Genomic DNA, 15,729 nt, shown 5'->3' on the forward strand with positions numbered 1-15,729 from the left:
ACATTTCTATTTAACTACAAAGCAGAGCCCCTGCCTACCAGCTCAACACTCCTCATGTGCCTTTTTTAATTACTGTATTTATGTAAGCCTTTTTCCAACCAGAGCCTGTCTCCAACTCCACCAAAACTCGAGGATTTGTGCTTGCCACTTCTCCAGTCTCTCTCTGGCCTTAGTCTAGTGTCTTTAGCGGGAATCAATTTAGCACTCACTCTAGCCTTTCTCAGCAGAGGTCTGTGAGGATTGGGGAGCATAGGAAGCACATTTTTTTTCATTGTGATAGCTGGGAGAAGATAATAAGACACATTGGCAGATGCCACGGGCAGTGGCTGATTCCTAGGGGCTTGCCTGGCAAAGGTGTCAGGTGCAATAGATGAGCAGATCTGGTAGGATGCCGTGGGGTCAAGGAAAGGGAGGGGCTCCAGCTTTACCCACCATTCAGCAGGACATAATTGTATTGACTCCAGCTAATCGAGAAAGGAAGTTTTCGTATTTAAAAGAAATGCTGGTAACCCAGTGGGCAATCTGTCCACACTGAAGATGTGGCCTCTTAGGCTGATTGTGCCACAGTACAAGGTAATCCCGGCAAGGAAGCCAGTATTCTTTAACTACTGCAAGTCAGGGAAGGATTCTACTGAAGGGCATCAGGGATGCTGTCCCACGCGGTTAGGCTATAGGAGTGCCAGGAATAATTTATCCGAAAATCTCCCGGAGAGAACCGAAAACCAAGGTGACCTGATGGACGAGCCATCAGCCGAAATACGACCCTACTAGAGAAAGGCAGAAAAAAGATCTGTTTGGAAGGTGGAAAGAGCTTATGCTACACTTGCAGGAACCGAAAGGTGCCACACTTGTGAGGTGAACCGACACTCGGTATGGGCAGGCAGAAAGCACGCCCCCCGCCCCCCAGGACACACCAGGTTTTCTCTTTAGCACCTCCAAACCCAGCGCCCCCTTCCATCCGTTAATAACAAACGGAGTGATAGTCAAATAAATGTAGTCCTCGTTGGGATTTCTACCCTTTCTATGATGGGATTCTAGCTTCTGTAAGGAGTATGCTCACCTCTGCCACCGCTCCCGCATTTTTCTAACCGGGCCTTTTCTGGGCGGGGCTTCTGGGCCCCGCCCACTAAGGGCCTGCTCAGTGTCCGCCCCGAGGCGGGGCTCCCCTCGGCTTCAGGCTGTCCTTTCCCCTGCGGCCTCTGCTCTGGCTGGAGTACGCGGGCCGAGCTCCAGACACGTGCGGGTAAGTAAAGGCCAAGTGGGGAGAAGCCTGGAAGGTTTACTAGTGTGCGGCGAAAGGCAGCTGTGGGGAGGCTTCTTCCGAGGCACGGGACGAAACTGGGGTTCGTTCCACCGTGACCCCAGGTTTGGAGGGCATCTTGAAGAGTCGCTGGGAGATGGTAGCCCTAGAGTCTCCCCCTGTTTTCTGCCAGCCTTTTTGTCCCTGGAGTCTCCTAGAGCTGGTCTCAGAGAGGCTCGCTTCCCAGGCGCCCGGCGCCAGAGCCAGGGGCTTGGGAAGATTTGTGATGAACACGTGTCCGGGTGGAGCTCGGTCAGGTCCTGCAACCCATTCCCCTAAAAGGGGCAGGCTGTTTTTAGATTAGTTTTTAGACCTGGACAATGAGCCCCCTCTATTTTACCTTTTCTCTTTTCTCTCTTGTTTGGGGATGGTTAAGAGTGAAATTAGAGGATGGAAAAACGTATGATCTTAGATATCCTAATCTTATTATGTAAATAAGGTAAATTACAATGGTGAATGGTTAGGAATGTTTATTAACATTCTTGCAAACATTTCAGTTACTGCTTTCAACAACAGTTGAGGTCGTTAGTAGGAATGGCAGTGTGTCTCCATTTCCTTTCATACCCATTATCACATCCTGTTATTTTTCTAAAGTACTGCTTTTATTGTTCTTCAAAAGGTCTCCGAATCCGTGTTTTCTCCAATCTAGTTTTAACTAGCCTTTTTGACTTGCATTGACCATTGCTCTACCAAGGTAACATTTCCCCTTTTACTCCTCCTATTCATCATCTCCTTGTCTGGAAAGTAGCTTTCGATAACGGCAAGTATTTATTGACCAGACACTCTAAACCAGTTATTCTATAAGCTAAATTTGCAGTCTGCTTAAGCCTAACAACCATCCTGTGTACAAAGTACTGTTAATAACATTCCTATTCTACAGATGAGGAGACTGAGAGATTTAGAGAGGTTAAGTTACTTGTTCAATTTTTTATTTTATTTTTTAATGTTTGTTTAATTTTGAGACAAAGAGACAAAGTGCGAGCAGGAGAGGGGCAGAGAGAGAAGGAGACAACAGAATCCAAGGCAGGCTCCAGGCTCTGAACTGTCAGCACGGTTAAAATGCAGGGCTTGAACTCACAAGTTAGGAGATGATGACCTGAGGGGAAATCAGATGCTTAACCTAAGACTGAGCCATCCAGGCATCCCACTTGTTTGTTCACTGTTACGTAGTTGTTAGGTGATAGCTTATACTTGTTGACTAGACCTTTAGTTTGCTCCTGTTGAGGGGTGCCTGGCTGGCTCAGTTGTTAGAGCACACAATTCTTTTTTTTTTTTTTTTTTTCAGTATTTTATTTTATTTTATTTTTTTTTACAAATAGTTTATTGTCAAATTAGTTTCCACATAACACTCAGTGCTCATCCCCACAAGTGTCCTCCTCCATGCCCATCCCCCCTCCCCCCACATCCATCAGTCCTCAGTTTTTGTCAGCATTCAAGAGTCTCTCATGGTTTACCTCTCTCCCTTTCCCCCACCATTTCCGCCCTTCTTCTCCCCCTTGTTCCTCCGTCAAGTTCCTCCTACTCCTCCTATACGTAGAGCACACAATTCTTTTTTTTTTTTTAAATATTTTTATTTATTTCTAGGATAGAGNTTGATCTCAGGGTTGGAAATTTAAGCCCCACACCCCTTTAGGTATAGGTTATATAAATTTAAATCTTTTTTAGGGTCTCCTGGGTGGCTCAGTCAGCTAAGAATCTGACACTTGGTTTCTGCTCAGGTCATGATCTCACTGTTCGTGAGTTGGTCCCGCATTGGGCTCCGTGCAGACAGTGCGGTGCTGCTTGGGATTCTCTCTCTGCCCCACCCCAGTTTGAGCTCTCTCAAAATAAGGAAATAAAACTTAAAAAAAAAAAAAAAAAAAAACTATGGGCGCCTGGGTGGCCCAGTCGGTTAAGCATCCGACTTCGGCTCACATCATGATCTCCTGGTTCATGGGTTCGAGCCCCGCGTCAGGCTCTGTGCTAACAGCTCAGAGCCTGGAGCCTGTTTCAGATTGTGTGTCTCCCTATCCCTCTGACTCAGTCTGTCTCTCTCTCTCTCTCAGAAATAAATAAAACATTTTTTAAAAATCTTTTAAAAAATGCTCCCCTTGAGTTGCTGTGGTACATAGGTAAAGCATGTGAAAATAAAACAAACCAAGGAAAAGGTTTTGGTTTTATTGTCTGCTCTATTTCTGTGGCTCTGAAATAAGTTATGGGGTTTTGGGGATAGAGGTCTTGAACTTCACACAAGTGTTCACTACTGTTGGCTGACTCTAACCTGGAGTACTTTGATTGCAGAGGGGCCAGCCCGTGGGCCTTGGACAGATGCAGCCCCAGGTGAGTGCAATTTCATTAGGCTGCCCTTGGCCCCAGCTGTAGGCAGCTGCCTAGGTTGCTGTGTACCTAGGCAAGTGTTACACTGCTGGGAGAACAGCAGCCGCAATAGCTGGTTGGCATTCTGGGCCTGGTTCATGCCAATTCTGTTGTTAACTCTACCAGGATGCCAGCATAATTGTTTATTCATTAAGGTGAAATTTGTAAGGGCATGACCAAAACTCCAAATCTTTCTGAGTGGTTCTTGTTGAACAGGTTTGGCTAGTTCAACTTGCTGGAAACAGAACAAAGGTAATCAAGCCATTAAGGGATGTATTAGTAGAGGGGGAAAGTCAGCTTTTTAAATTTTTTGAGCTCCAAATGAGGCTTATATGGGGGGAAAGTGCATGGGATTTTTGCAATTTTCACCGAAATCAAAGTGCATGGCCCCTGCTCCACCATACAAAGCTAGTCGCAGTGATCCCTCTGTAGGGAGTTCCATAGCTGTTGTTATCTATAGGGATGCCTTAGTAGAGAAATGTTGATATGAATTTGCTTTAAAATTGTATGCATTCTTCTCTAGCTCTTTAATAAAATATAAAAATGCCAATTGATTGAGAGGCTCTAAACAGTAGGCCTAGCTATAACCATACTAATTTCTGCTTTAGGCTGACAGTATATCTGTGTTGGTTTCCCACAGAGTTGTTCCCTCTTCGGAGCAGTAAATAATGAGTCCGTTTTGTAGTGATTTTGTTTTGGATTGCTAGTTCTCTGAGAAGAGCTGCTTCTCCATTCTAGGCAAACACATCACTCATGGTGATGCTGGAGATTGTCCAATAGGGCTGACTTAGTTTCTACTTCTGTGAAAAGTGACATCCTGGTTTCCATAGGAGGAACTCCTGTGGATGTTGGGAGGTTGGGGAGTTATTTATAAAAACTAGTTTTGTTCCATCAATTGGCTTTCCCTAAAAAGAGTTCTCTTAGTTAAATATTGAGTGCCTTGTATGAATACCTCAGATGTTCATTGTGAACAGCCTTTTACATATGGGGTCTTAAGACTAGTGATACCTAGAGGGTTTGGGAGAATGGTTAGCTTTAATGGTAATTATAGGCAAGACAAAGACAATGGGAAATAATTCTGGAGGATATTGAAAATAGGGTAAATCATAAATGGCAGGCAGTACTGCTTCCATTTCTACAGAAAAGCAGCTCTAGGAGCTGCTGTTTTAGTCCAGGGTGTTGAACAGTGAAATCTTTTTCTGTTTAGGATGACTTGAAAGTAGGGCATCCTTGGCCCTCCTGAAGAGAGGAAATTTATGGCAGGTGGACCGACTGTCCGGCATTCTCAGGTAAATGTCCCTATTAATTCCAACACTGACTACCTCCTATGTGGCAGTCCTGTTTGTTAGTTGGTATCCATTAGGAAACAATTGGGAGGCAAAATCACCTGTATTTACCCCCAACAAAGTCAGCCTCTGAGCAGTGAAAGGCTAAGTGGGATTTTGGTGGTTCTGGTCTGAAGGTGTATAGGATCTTTGAGATTATGTATGTTCCAACCTAGGAATTTACAAGCAGACTGTAAAATATAGGATAGAAAAGATGGCATGTCTTGCCTGTTCACAGATAGATCCCAAGCATGGTTGGTGCCTGGCACATAGCAGGAACTCCCTGAATGTTGGACAAAATGACTGAAGGCATGGGTAAGGGGTTCCTGTTACCTATTTGTCAAAAGGGTTTGGCAGCAAGGTCTGCTATCAGTGCTTCCAGGCTTCTGTTTTGCAGTCAACATTGAATTCATGGGGAGACCTGTATCCATATCTTCTACTTGGGGTGCCTGGGTATCTGAAACAAAGAAAGCTGTTTCAAGAATCATCCAGCGGTTGTCAGCTATCCAGGCCAGTGTGATGCCTTGGATGGTGTTACACTGTTGGAAGAGCACACGCTGCCCTTCTTGAGTTCTGGCTCCAAGCACTGTTTTGGTGTTGTGGCCTAGTGCTCTTGGGCAGTGTTTTGCACCTCTGAGAGTGGTGCAACTCCTTCTGTGGAGTTGGTCCTAGTCTCGGTGCAAACAATTTTTTTTCCTTTGAGGAAGGAACTCTGTCTTAGGGATAGTTTTTCATTCCTTTCCTCTTTGAATCCTAGATGCCTTTACCTGAGTGAGAAATCTGCCTCCATCAGAACCTCAGATGTCTGACAGCCCAGACCTATGTGACACCGGGATAGGTAATATACACAGTCCTTTTGCCATGTAGGTTCTAATTAACTTGTTTCAGCCTCAGATGCAGTGGTGTGAAAAAATAGAAAATATATATTTTGGCCTCTGCTCCCATTCTTGGCACAAAGCACCTAAAACTCTTTAAATTTATGCTAGGAGCATCTTTTGTTCTAAAATTTGGTCTTTCATGCTGGTGCCTGACTCTGAGCTCCTAAATCCAACAATTTCCTGGGTGATTTAAGTGCTTTGTTCTAATGAGGCTGGTCACTAGAAAGACCAGGCAATGATGAGAAGCTTGGAGTTTTCAACCCCAAGTCCATTCTTCAGAAAGGGGAAAGGGGCTGCAGATGGAATTAATAACTGATTATTCCCACATGATGAAACCTCCATAAAAATCCCAGTAGTATGACTGGGTTTAGAGAACTTCAAGGTTGGTGAACACATGGAGGTGCTGGGAGAGTAGCACACCCAGAGAGGATATGGAAGTTCAGCGACCCTTTCCACATAGCCTTGCTCTATTCATGTCCCATCTGGATGTTTATGAAACTTTTTTTTTAAATGTTTATTTTAGAGAAAGAGAATGTAAGCAGGGGAGAACAGATGATCCACAGTGGGCTCCGCATGGAAAGCAGAGAGCTCACTGTGGGGATGGAACTCTTGAACTGCAAGATCATGACCTGAGCTGAAGTCAGATGCTTAACCGACTAACCACTCCAGCGCCCCGACCATATCCTTTTAAAATAAATTGGTAAATCATAAGCAAACTGTTTTCCTGAGTTCTGAGAGCTACTACTGCAAATTTATCAAACCTGAGGAGGGGATTTGGGGAACCTCTGATTTATATTGGTCAGAAGTATAGGTGACAACCTGGACTTGTGACTGGCATCTGAAGTGAGGGAGGGACATTCTTGGACTATGCCCTTAACCTGTGGGATCTGATGATACTTGGTGTATATATAGAGTCAAAAGTGAGCTAAACAACAAAGAGAAAAAATTTGTAAAAAGTGGTGTTCTCTTTACAGGAAAAACTTTATAGAGTTCTAAAAATTATGGGGAATATGAGAACATTAGAGAAGAATATTAGATCGAAAGTCCAAGGCTTAAATTAAGCTCTCGTTTTCTAGAGCTCTACAGTACAATACATAAGGCTATTTCAACTGACAAAAATTAAATCTTTTTCCATCTCAGTGTTTAGTGACTACCATACTGAACAGCTCAGAGAACATTTCCACCAGTGTGGAAAATTTTATTATACGCTGCTGTTCTAGAGCAGGGGTTGGCAAACTTGTAAAAGGCCAGATAATATTTTAGGCTTGTGCACCTTATAGTCTCTCTTGTACCTACTATGAGAGTTATGGCTAGTTAGTATGAAAGTAGCCCCAGCATAGAAAGGGAGTCAACAAATGAACATTACTGTGCCCCACTAAGACTTTATTTTTTTTTTATTTTTTTCCTTAAATAGTTAATTGTCAAGTTGCTTTACATATAACACCCAGTGCTCATCCGAACAAGTGCCCTCTTCCATGCCCATCACCCAGTAAAACTTTATATATTTTTAAGTTTATTTTATTTATTTTGAGAGCAAGAGAGCAGGGGAGGGGCAGAGAGATAAGGAGAGAGAATTCCAAGCAGGCTCTGCGCTGTCAGCACCAGAGCTTTAAGTGTGGGGCTTAGTCTCAGGAATGATGAGATCATGACCGAGCTGAAATCAAAAGTTGGATGCTTAAATGAGCCACCCAGGCACCTCCAGTAAAACTTAATTAATGGACACTGAAATTTGAATTTTGTAAAGTTTTTTGTGTTATAAAAAAAACACTTCCTCCCAATCATTCTAAGCTTGAGAGCCTTTCGAAAACAAATTGGCAGGCCAAAATTGGCCTGTGAGCTAGAATTTGCCAACCCCTGTTCTAGAAAATGAAATTCAGGCCGTAAGAATTGACAGCTCAGGGGCGCCTGGGTGGCTCAGTCGATTGGGCATCTGACATAGGCTCAGGTCATGATTTCATGGTTCGTGACTTCGAGCCCCATGTAGCCTCTGTGGTGACAGCTCAAAGTCTGGAGCCTGCTTCGGATTCTGTGTCTCCCTCTCTATCTGCCCCCTCCCCTGCTCACACACTGTTTAGCTCTCTCAAAAATGAACTAAAATTAAAAAAAAAAATTTGACAGCTCATTAGTGACAGGTTCAAGCTAGTACCAACATGTCGCTGAAAAATTCCATGTTACCAATACCTTTGCCTTGTAGCAAGCGTTTATTATATGGCCTTAAACTCTATCTTTTATTTATTTTTTAATGTTTGTTTTAGAGAGAGAATAAGAGCACAAGCATGAGAGGGAGAGGGGCAGAAAGAGGGAGAGAGAATCCTAAGCAGGCTCCTTGTCAGCACAGAGCCTGACCAGAGGCTCCATCCCGTGAACCATGAGATCATGACCTGAGCCAAAATCAAGAAGCAAATGCTTAACAGATTGAGCCACCAGGTGCCCCGGATTCTACCTCTTTTAGAGGTATGAAATGACTTGGAATTATCCAGTAGCAGAATAGTTCGCTTTTTGTGTTGGAGTTTGTTGTGTAAACTTTTTGCATGGCTTAACTTTTGTCATAGCAGTTCTCTTCATTTTTAATGTACACCTAAAGGAAAAGCTCCTAAGAAAGAACACCAGTCTTCAGTTTCCAGCAGAGCCTGATCACAGTTTCAGCCCTAGGTAGTGAAACAGAAATGGTCCCTAAGGGAAAGAGGAAAACTTTATGTCCTGAAGTCAGGGCTTAAAATCTGAAATCACTGGATGCTTGGATAGCTCAATCACTTGAACTTCCAACTCTTGATTTAGGCTCAGGTTATGATCCCAGGGTTGTTAGCTCAAGCCCCGTGTTGGGCTTCACACTGAGTGTGGATCCTGCATAAGATTTTCTCTTTCCTGGCTCACCCTTGATTTTGGCTCAGGTCATGATCTCACAGTTATGGGATCAAGCCCTGTTTGGGATTGAGTCTTCTTCTCAAAATAAATAAATAAAACAAAAATAAATAAATAAACTTTAAAAAATACAAAAAAAAAAAATCAGGGCACCTGGGTGGTTCAGTCAATTTAGCATTTGATGGCTCAGGTCATAATCTCATGGTTCATGAGTTCAAGCCCTGCATTGGGGCTCTGTGCAGCTGACAGTCTGGAGCCTCTTTGAATTCTCTGTGTGTGTGTCTCTCTCTCTAAAAAATAAACATTAAAAAATATTTTTAAATAAAAAAAGTTAAAATATAGAACATTAAGTAGATAGATAAATTTTTAAAATCTGGGATCACAAGCTCCTACAGATTGCCTTCAAAGTAACTTTATAACCCTGAGCTGCCACCTCCTGTCACAGGTAGCAGTTGGTAGAAGCAGTGCCTCTCTTCACTGCTCTGCTTCAAAGTTTCAAGCCTCAGACCTGTACCATATCAAGAGGAAAAAGTAAAGCAGGATGGGTAGGGAGCTTAAAATATTCCATCCCCGGTGCATATCAATAATTTACTTTTCTTCCTCCAGGGTTGAAATTGTTGTCAATAGACTTTTGAGTTAAAATTTTGGATCATGTCTCAAAATTTTGATCAAGAAAATAAAGCCCCCAAGAAATAAATTCTGCAGGCCCCAAAGGAACATAAAAATGCGGATCAGTGCCTAGGAATTCACACAAAAGAAAACAACTAATTAAGTACTTAAAAGAATGACAATGACTCCTTGAATCTTGTTGCTTAATTAGGGCTTTATGAACAGCTCCAGCTAATGGACCTGTCAATATTCTCTTGGAAAACAATTTCACTGAATTAACAAATCAACTGTAATACTTAGAATATCTGCTTAGCAATTCTCTTTACTGCTATTTAGAAACAGTAAGCCTGCTTGCTGGGTCATATATTTGTCAGTTTAGTATCCTAAGGCCTGACTCAAAGAAGCCTGTTACTTTGGCCCTCCCTATACTCCAATAAAGGCCCTTGGAGTATGAGAACATTCTGTAATTTTGTTAAGGGTGACTTAACACTACCTCAAAAGAGGCTAATAAAATGGACCTTAAAATAGATTATAGAATAGTTGTAGATTTACAGGAAAGTTATAAAGATGGTACAAAGAGTTCCCATGTACCCCACACCCAGTTTCCTTTCATAAGAACATTTTACATTAGTATATGTTACATTACAAATACAGTTCACATTAGTATTTGTTACAGTTAGTGGGCTAATATGAATATGTTATTAACTAAAGTCCATACTTTGTTCAGATTTCCTTAGATTTTACTTAAATATCTTTTATCTGTTCTAGAATCCCATTGAGGATATTACCTTTAGTTCTATTTCCTTAAGCCCATTTTATCTTTAAATATTTTAATGTTTATTATTTTTGAGAGAGAGAGAGAGCATGAGAAGGGGAGAATGGTCTTAGGGAATGCTCAAGTTCCCAGATAATTGATTTTTACCCTATGAGCTCACAGTAGGGGATGGGAATTTTTAATTTCTTTTTTTTTTCCCCTGAGAGAGAGACACGCAGCATGAGCTGGGGAGGGTCAGAGAGAGAGGGAAATACAGAATCCAAAGCAGGCTCCAGGCTCTGAGCTAGCTGTCAGCACAGAGCCCGACGCGGGGCTCGAACCCACTAACTGTGAGATCATGACCTGAGCTGAAGTTGGCCGCTAAACCGACTGAGCCACCCAGGGGCCTGAGGATGGGAATTTTTATCAGCTGACTTTAGAAGGGAATAGCCAAGCCCAGGCCCTAGTGTTAATGGGCTGGAGTGTGGAGATGACCTCAAGGCATAAAGCCTAGGATTTATAACTTGGGCTTCACCTGAGTGTTAAGTGGTAGAACTTCCTCCTCCTGAGTTGTAATTCTCTAGAGGAGAACTCCAGGGGCTAAGTAAGGTTGCAATATGCTGGCCACCCCTGCCCGTGAAAGGTTTGATGTGAAGTAGCGAACATGAGGGGGTAAAGGCAGAGTAGAAAACTTACATCTTAAGTTCTACTATCTCTATGCTCCTGTCACTCTGCCCTTTTCTACACTAGGTTTCCATTTCCTGCCCCTGTATAATAGGACGTAATCATGATCTGTTCCTCCAAGGAATCTTCATGCTTAATTTCTCAGATCCCTAATTTCCTTCTTGTGTAATCTCCAAGGCTGGATTAGAGGCAGACAATGACATATGCTAATTACACATCTTGTCAGAAGACTATTTAACGCACCCTTTTTATGGGTTTAGAGCCTTTATTCACTGAACTCCTAGACATAGTCTACGGCCATACCACCCTGAACGCGCCCGATCTCGTCTGATCTCGGAAGCTAAGCAGGGTCGGGCCTGGTTAGTACTTGGATGGGAGACTGAACTCCTAGACATTAAGGATAAGTGATGGATAAGACTTAGACCCTGCTTACCTTAACATGGCCTGTCAGGCCATACACAGTCTACCCTGTACTCCTCTTAACTCTTAATCTTTACCACCCTTCAGGCCACACTGATTTTTTTCAGTCCTTGATAGGCCTTTTGCTACTAGGTCTCTGCACTTGGTATTTCCCCTTCTAATTCCATCTTTCTTTTCCACTTTGTCTCCTTTGAGATACCAGCTCAGATATCACTTCAGTAGAGAAGTCACCTTCCCTGGGTGTCCCCATTACATGTGTCATTACACATAGCCTACCACAGAGCTAGAGAGATGCCATGTGTCCTTTGAAAGGTATTATTCACATCAGCTTCTATGGGTTTACTTAGATTTTACTTAAATCTACTTTACTTCCCATACAGCCAAGCAGCTTCAATTCTGACAGCTAAGGACCTTCAGCTGTCAAATATCATTACCTATGCATCAAAATGTATCTAAAATACAGTAATGCCATAGGCATATCTTTCCTGCTTTTCAGTAATTTGCCAGTAATTGAGGGTATGGACAGCATTGATTTTATTCTTCAATAGTTTGAAACCAAAAAATGAAAAACAAAGATGTCCAATTTCCAAAGCATTTTCTAGTGGATTCTAAAGATGGAACCTACTGCACAACTATTTAAAACTAAACTAAATTTCAAAGAGTATTGAATGAAAATACTAGATTTGCAGAGGATTTATTCCAATTTGAGACATGCGTTAACTAAAATATGCATCGCCTTTTGTTACTTTTTTTGGTAATCTATAAATGTCTTCATAATTAAAGTGTGTGAAACAGCTTTGTGTGTAAATTATAACTAGAAGAACTCCTCTTACTAGCAATCCTTAAACTGACAAGTAGGTGCCAGATTAAAATTTATGTTGTAACCAGACTTAAGTGGATAATTTTAACAAGTGAAATTTGGGGGGTTATACAAAATAAATAATCTTTGAATCTATGGTTTTGTCATTTTAGGATATTCATGTAAATATACTGCGGCACATGTGGTGCTCTACAACATTGACAACATTTACTGCATGTGGATCTTGTGCCAGAATTGCTAAACTCATTGTGTATATCTTAATCCTCGCAACAGTCTCACAAGGTAGTGCTGTTATTTTGCCCAAGATCACACAGTGGGTCCAGGAACTACTGTGTTCAATTAATCTGGCTCCAAAACTAGTATTTGATTTGGAACTTTCAATATGGTGCCCCTAGGTGATCCCAACTAACTCTAATAATTCCTTCCCTTCCTCAGTCATCAGCCGCATTCACACTAACGTCTTCCAGGGACTGCTGAAATGCCTGTTTTTGTCTGGTTTCCAAGTGCCAAATAACTTCTTTCAAGCTATCAGCATCTTGGTCACTGTTGCTGAAGCTTGAGGCTTCCTTTTGCCTCTGTCATATAAAGAACAAATACAAACAAACCTAACTTTTAGCCCCCATCTACTTCATTCTCTCATATCACCTATGAGTCTCTTAGATTTTTTAAAATGTCCCTCTCTGGGCGCCTGGGTGTCTCAGTCAGGTAAGCATCTGACTTTGGCCCAGAACATGATGTCATTGTTGGTGAGTTCAAGCCCTGCATTGAAGTCCCTGCATGGGAGTCTGTCTGCCCCTGCCCCATTCCCCCTCTCTCAAGTAAAGAAACTTTAAATAAAATAAAATGTTCCTTTGGAAAGCCTTGATGGGTCACACATTCCCATACACAGGTTTGCCCTTTGATAGAATTTCTCATATTTTATTAAAATTATTCAGTGCTAGCACTCCTAAACTGTAGGTTCATTGAGGGTCAGAATAAGAATATCAAGACCTTTATAAATTGCTCAAAGATTTACTTTTTTATTTAAGTTTATTTTTTTAAAGAGAGTAGGAGAGGGAGAGAATCCCTAGCTGGCTACACACTGTCAGCTCAGAGCTGCCCATCCTGGAGCTGGAACTCATTAACTGAGATGATGACCTGAGCCAAAACCAAGTTGGACGCTTAACTGACTGAGCCACCCAGGCACCCCAAAGATTCACTTTTTTATATTTTCTATTATTTTTTTATTTTTTGTTTTACATTTATTTATTTTTGAGAGGTAGAGTGAGACAGCATGAGCAGGGAGGGACAGAGAGAGAAAGAGACATAGAATCTGAAGCAGGCTCCAGGCTCTGAGCAAGCATTCAGCACAGAGCCTGACGCGGGGCTTGAACCCACAAACTGAGCTCATGACCTGAGCTGAAGTCGGTCACTTACCTGACTGAGCCACCCATGCGCCCCAAAGATTCACTTGTTTAAAGGATGTGACTGAAGTTGGGTTCCTGTTTTAGTTTGGCATATATAGTATACTTGCTAGATTAGGGGCATAAAGACTTTACAGATATGTATAAACAAGTTGTTACATGTAGGAAAGTGATATCTAGGTTATTTCAAGAATATATCAAGAATAATCTCCCTACATGCTAAAACCACATTTGCTAAAATTGCTGAGGGTCAACATTCAGTCTTACTCTAAAAGGCTGTGTGATGCTAAATGAGGAAACTCTAGAAGTGGTCTTAATTTAAAAAAAGAGGAAGAAAGCATTGTTCAAAATTACTATCAGAAGTAATTAGCATGAGAAAAATATGAATGGAGAAGTAAAAATCACTTGTCTAAGAGGGGGCACCTGGGTGGCTCAGTCAGTTACATGTAATACTGACAGGCACAAGTTAAGACCTTAAATGGTAAATCCTACCATGTTCAAGAAGTTCAGCATAAAGATAAATATCCTAAAGAAAAATAAGTTTATAAAAATGCCACTGTAACAGAATGGAAAAATGAGAATAACCATAATATTATGAAAAAAATTAGAGTCCATAAAGGATAACTAGCCCTATTAGATACTAAAACATTACAGAAAGAGTAAAACAGTGATACTAGCACTTGAATAGATTACTCCATGAATAGAACAGATAAAAGGAAGTCCAGAAATAAACTCTGAAACAAATTAAATTAGGAAGTACAATAAGAGCACAATTTTTCTTTTATATAAACACAAAGTATAGTGGCTTTGCCTTCTAAGTTAAATGAGGAATACTTAAAAGGGATGAATGATGTGACTAGATTTTTAAAATTCAGTATATAGGAGCTGACTTACACAGAGTAAGTGATTTGATCTCAGGGTCATGAGTTCAAGTACCAGGTTGGGCAAAGAGATTACTTTTAAAAGTATTCACAGGGATCAGGTCATGATCTCACTGTGGGTTCCAGAGTCTCCATCTCACTGCCCCTCCTCCGCTCATGCATGCACACTCTCTCCCTCTGTCAAATATAAACATTAAATATTTTTTAAAAAGTCACTTCTGCATTCTATTGGTCAAAGCTCTTTCTATTTACAGTGCCCTTCCTGATGCAGATAGAGGTGAAATTGATTCCACTGGCAAAAAATTTGTGGCCATCTTTAATAGCAAGAATATATACATGTATGTGTGTGTATATACACACACACAAAAATGTTTTTAGAAAATTTAGAATACACAAATGGCTGATAAGTGGTTTGCCTTTTTTTTTTTTTTTTTAATTTTTTTATGTCTTTATTTTGAGAGAGGGGGAGACACAGAATCTGAAGCAGGCTCCAGGCTCAGCTGTCAGCCCAGGGCCCAACGCGGGGCTCAAACCCACGAACTGTGAGCTCATGACCTGAGCTGAAGTCAGACATTGAACCGACTGAGTCACCCAGGCACCCCGAGGATTGCCTTTATGTAGGGGAACAAATTGGGTAAAATTGTTGTATTCTCTGAAATTTATTACATATATACCTATTCAAAAATTCCTTCTCAAACCCCCTCTTGCTGCCCCTCCCCCCAATGCAGTTGCTGAAAGAGCCACTGGTTAACAGTTCTCTATTTTTCAATAGCTTAAAGTATAGGAATGACCTTGTTTCCGGCATTTAAATCTGTTAAATAAGTAGATGGTAGACTGTCAGGTAGACTACAGCCCTGTTAAAAGCAGTATCATATAATGCTCAAAACTCTGGGTTTGGATTTAGATAGTACTGGGCTCAAATCCTGCTATCTGTCACAATTTAGCTGCATCACTTTACTCTCAAAATCATGGTAATACAAATATTACCAGCTGCTTAGTGATTGTGTGGCATCAACATATATGTTGTCAATGGGTCTGGTCAAAACTGTTAAAGGTCTTGAGACACCTGGGTGGCTCAGTTGGTTAAGCACTGACTTCGGCTCAGGTCATGATCTCACGGTTCGTGGGTTCGAGCCCCATGTCAGGCTCTGTGCTGACAGCCAGCTCAGAGCCTGGAGCCTGCTTCAAATTCCGTATCTTTCTCTGTCTTTGACCCTCCCCTGCTCACACTGTCTCTCTCTCTTTCACAAATAAATAAACAACATTAAAAAAAAAAAATTAAAAAAAAAAACCTGTTAAAGGTCTTCATTATCAGCTCAAATCCAGACTCCTTCCTTGTATTTAAAGTCATGTAACAGCTGTACCAAGCTTGTCACTTAGACCTTTCAAACTCTTAGCACAAATTCTTGCTTTTGCCTCATTCTTTACCATCACTGGT

At 41.6% G+C, this 15,729-nt stretch overlaps 2 long non-coding RNA genes and 1 other non-coding gene across 3 annotated transcripts in view; 2 read left to right on the top strand and 1 right to left on the bottom strand.

The window, feature by feature from the left end:
• The window catches only part of LOC144235235 (uncharacterized), a 59,873-nt gene that overhangs the window by 40,836 nt on the left and 3,308 nt on the right, over window positions 1-15,729 (bottom strand). The window lies entirely within an intron of this gene.
• Window positions 1,154-6,574, top strand: LOC144235236 (uncharacterized). Its single transcript, XR_013336168.1, has 5 exons — window positions 1,154-1,243; window positions 3,581-3,619; window positions 4,863-4,944; window positions 5,738-5,818; window positions 6,382-6,574. It is a non-coding gene; the product is annotated as an uncharacterized LOC144235236 (long non-coding RNA).
• Window positions 5,468-5,668, top strand: LOC144235427 (small nucleolar RNA SNORA74). The gene has a single exon (XR_013336206.1). It is a non-coding gene; the product is annotated as a small nucleolar RNA SNORA74 (small nucleolar RNA).

The sequence above is a fragment of the Crocuta crocuta genome, unplaced genomic scaffold, assembly GCF_008692635.1.
Source record: "Crocuta crocuta isolate KB4526 unplaced genomic scaffold, BGI_CrCroc_1.0 scaffold64, whole genome shotgun sequence".
NCBI classification, from domain to species: domain Eukaryota; kingdom Metazoa; phylum Chordata; class Mammalia; order Carnivora; family Hyaenidae; genus Crocuta; species Crocuta crocuta.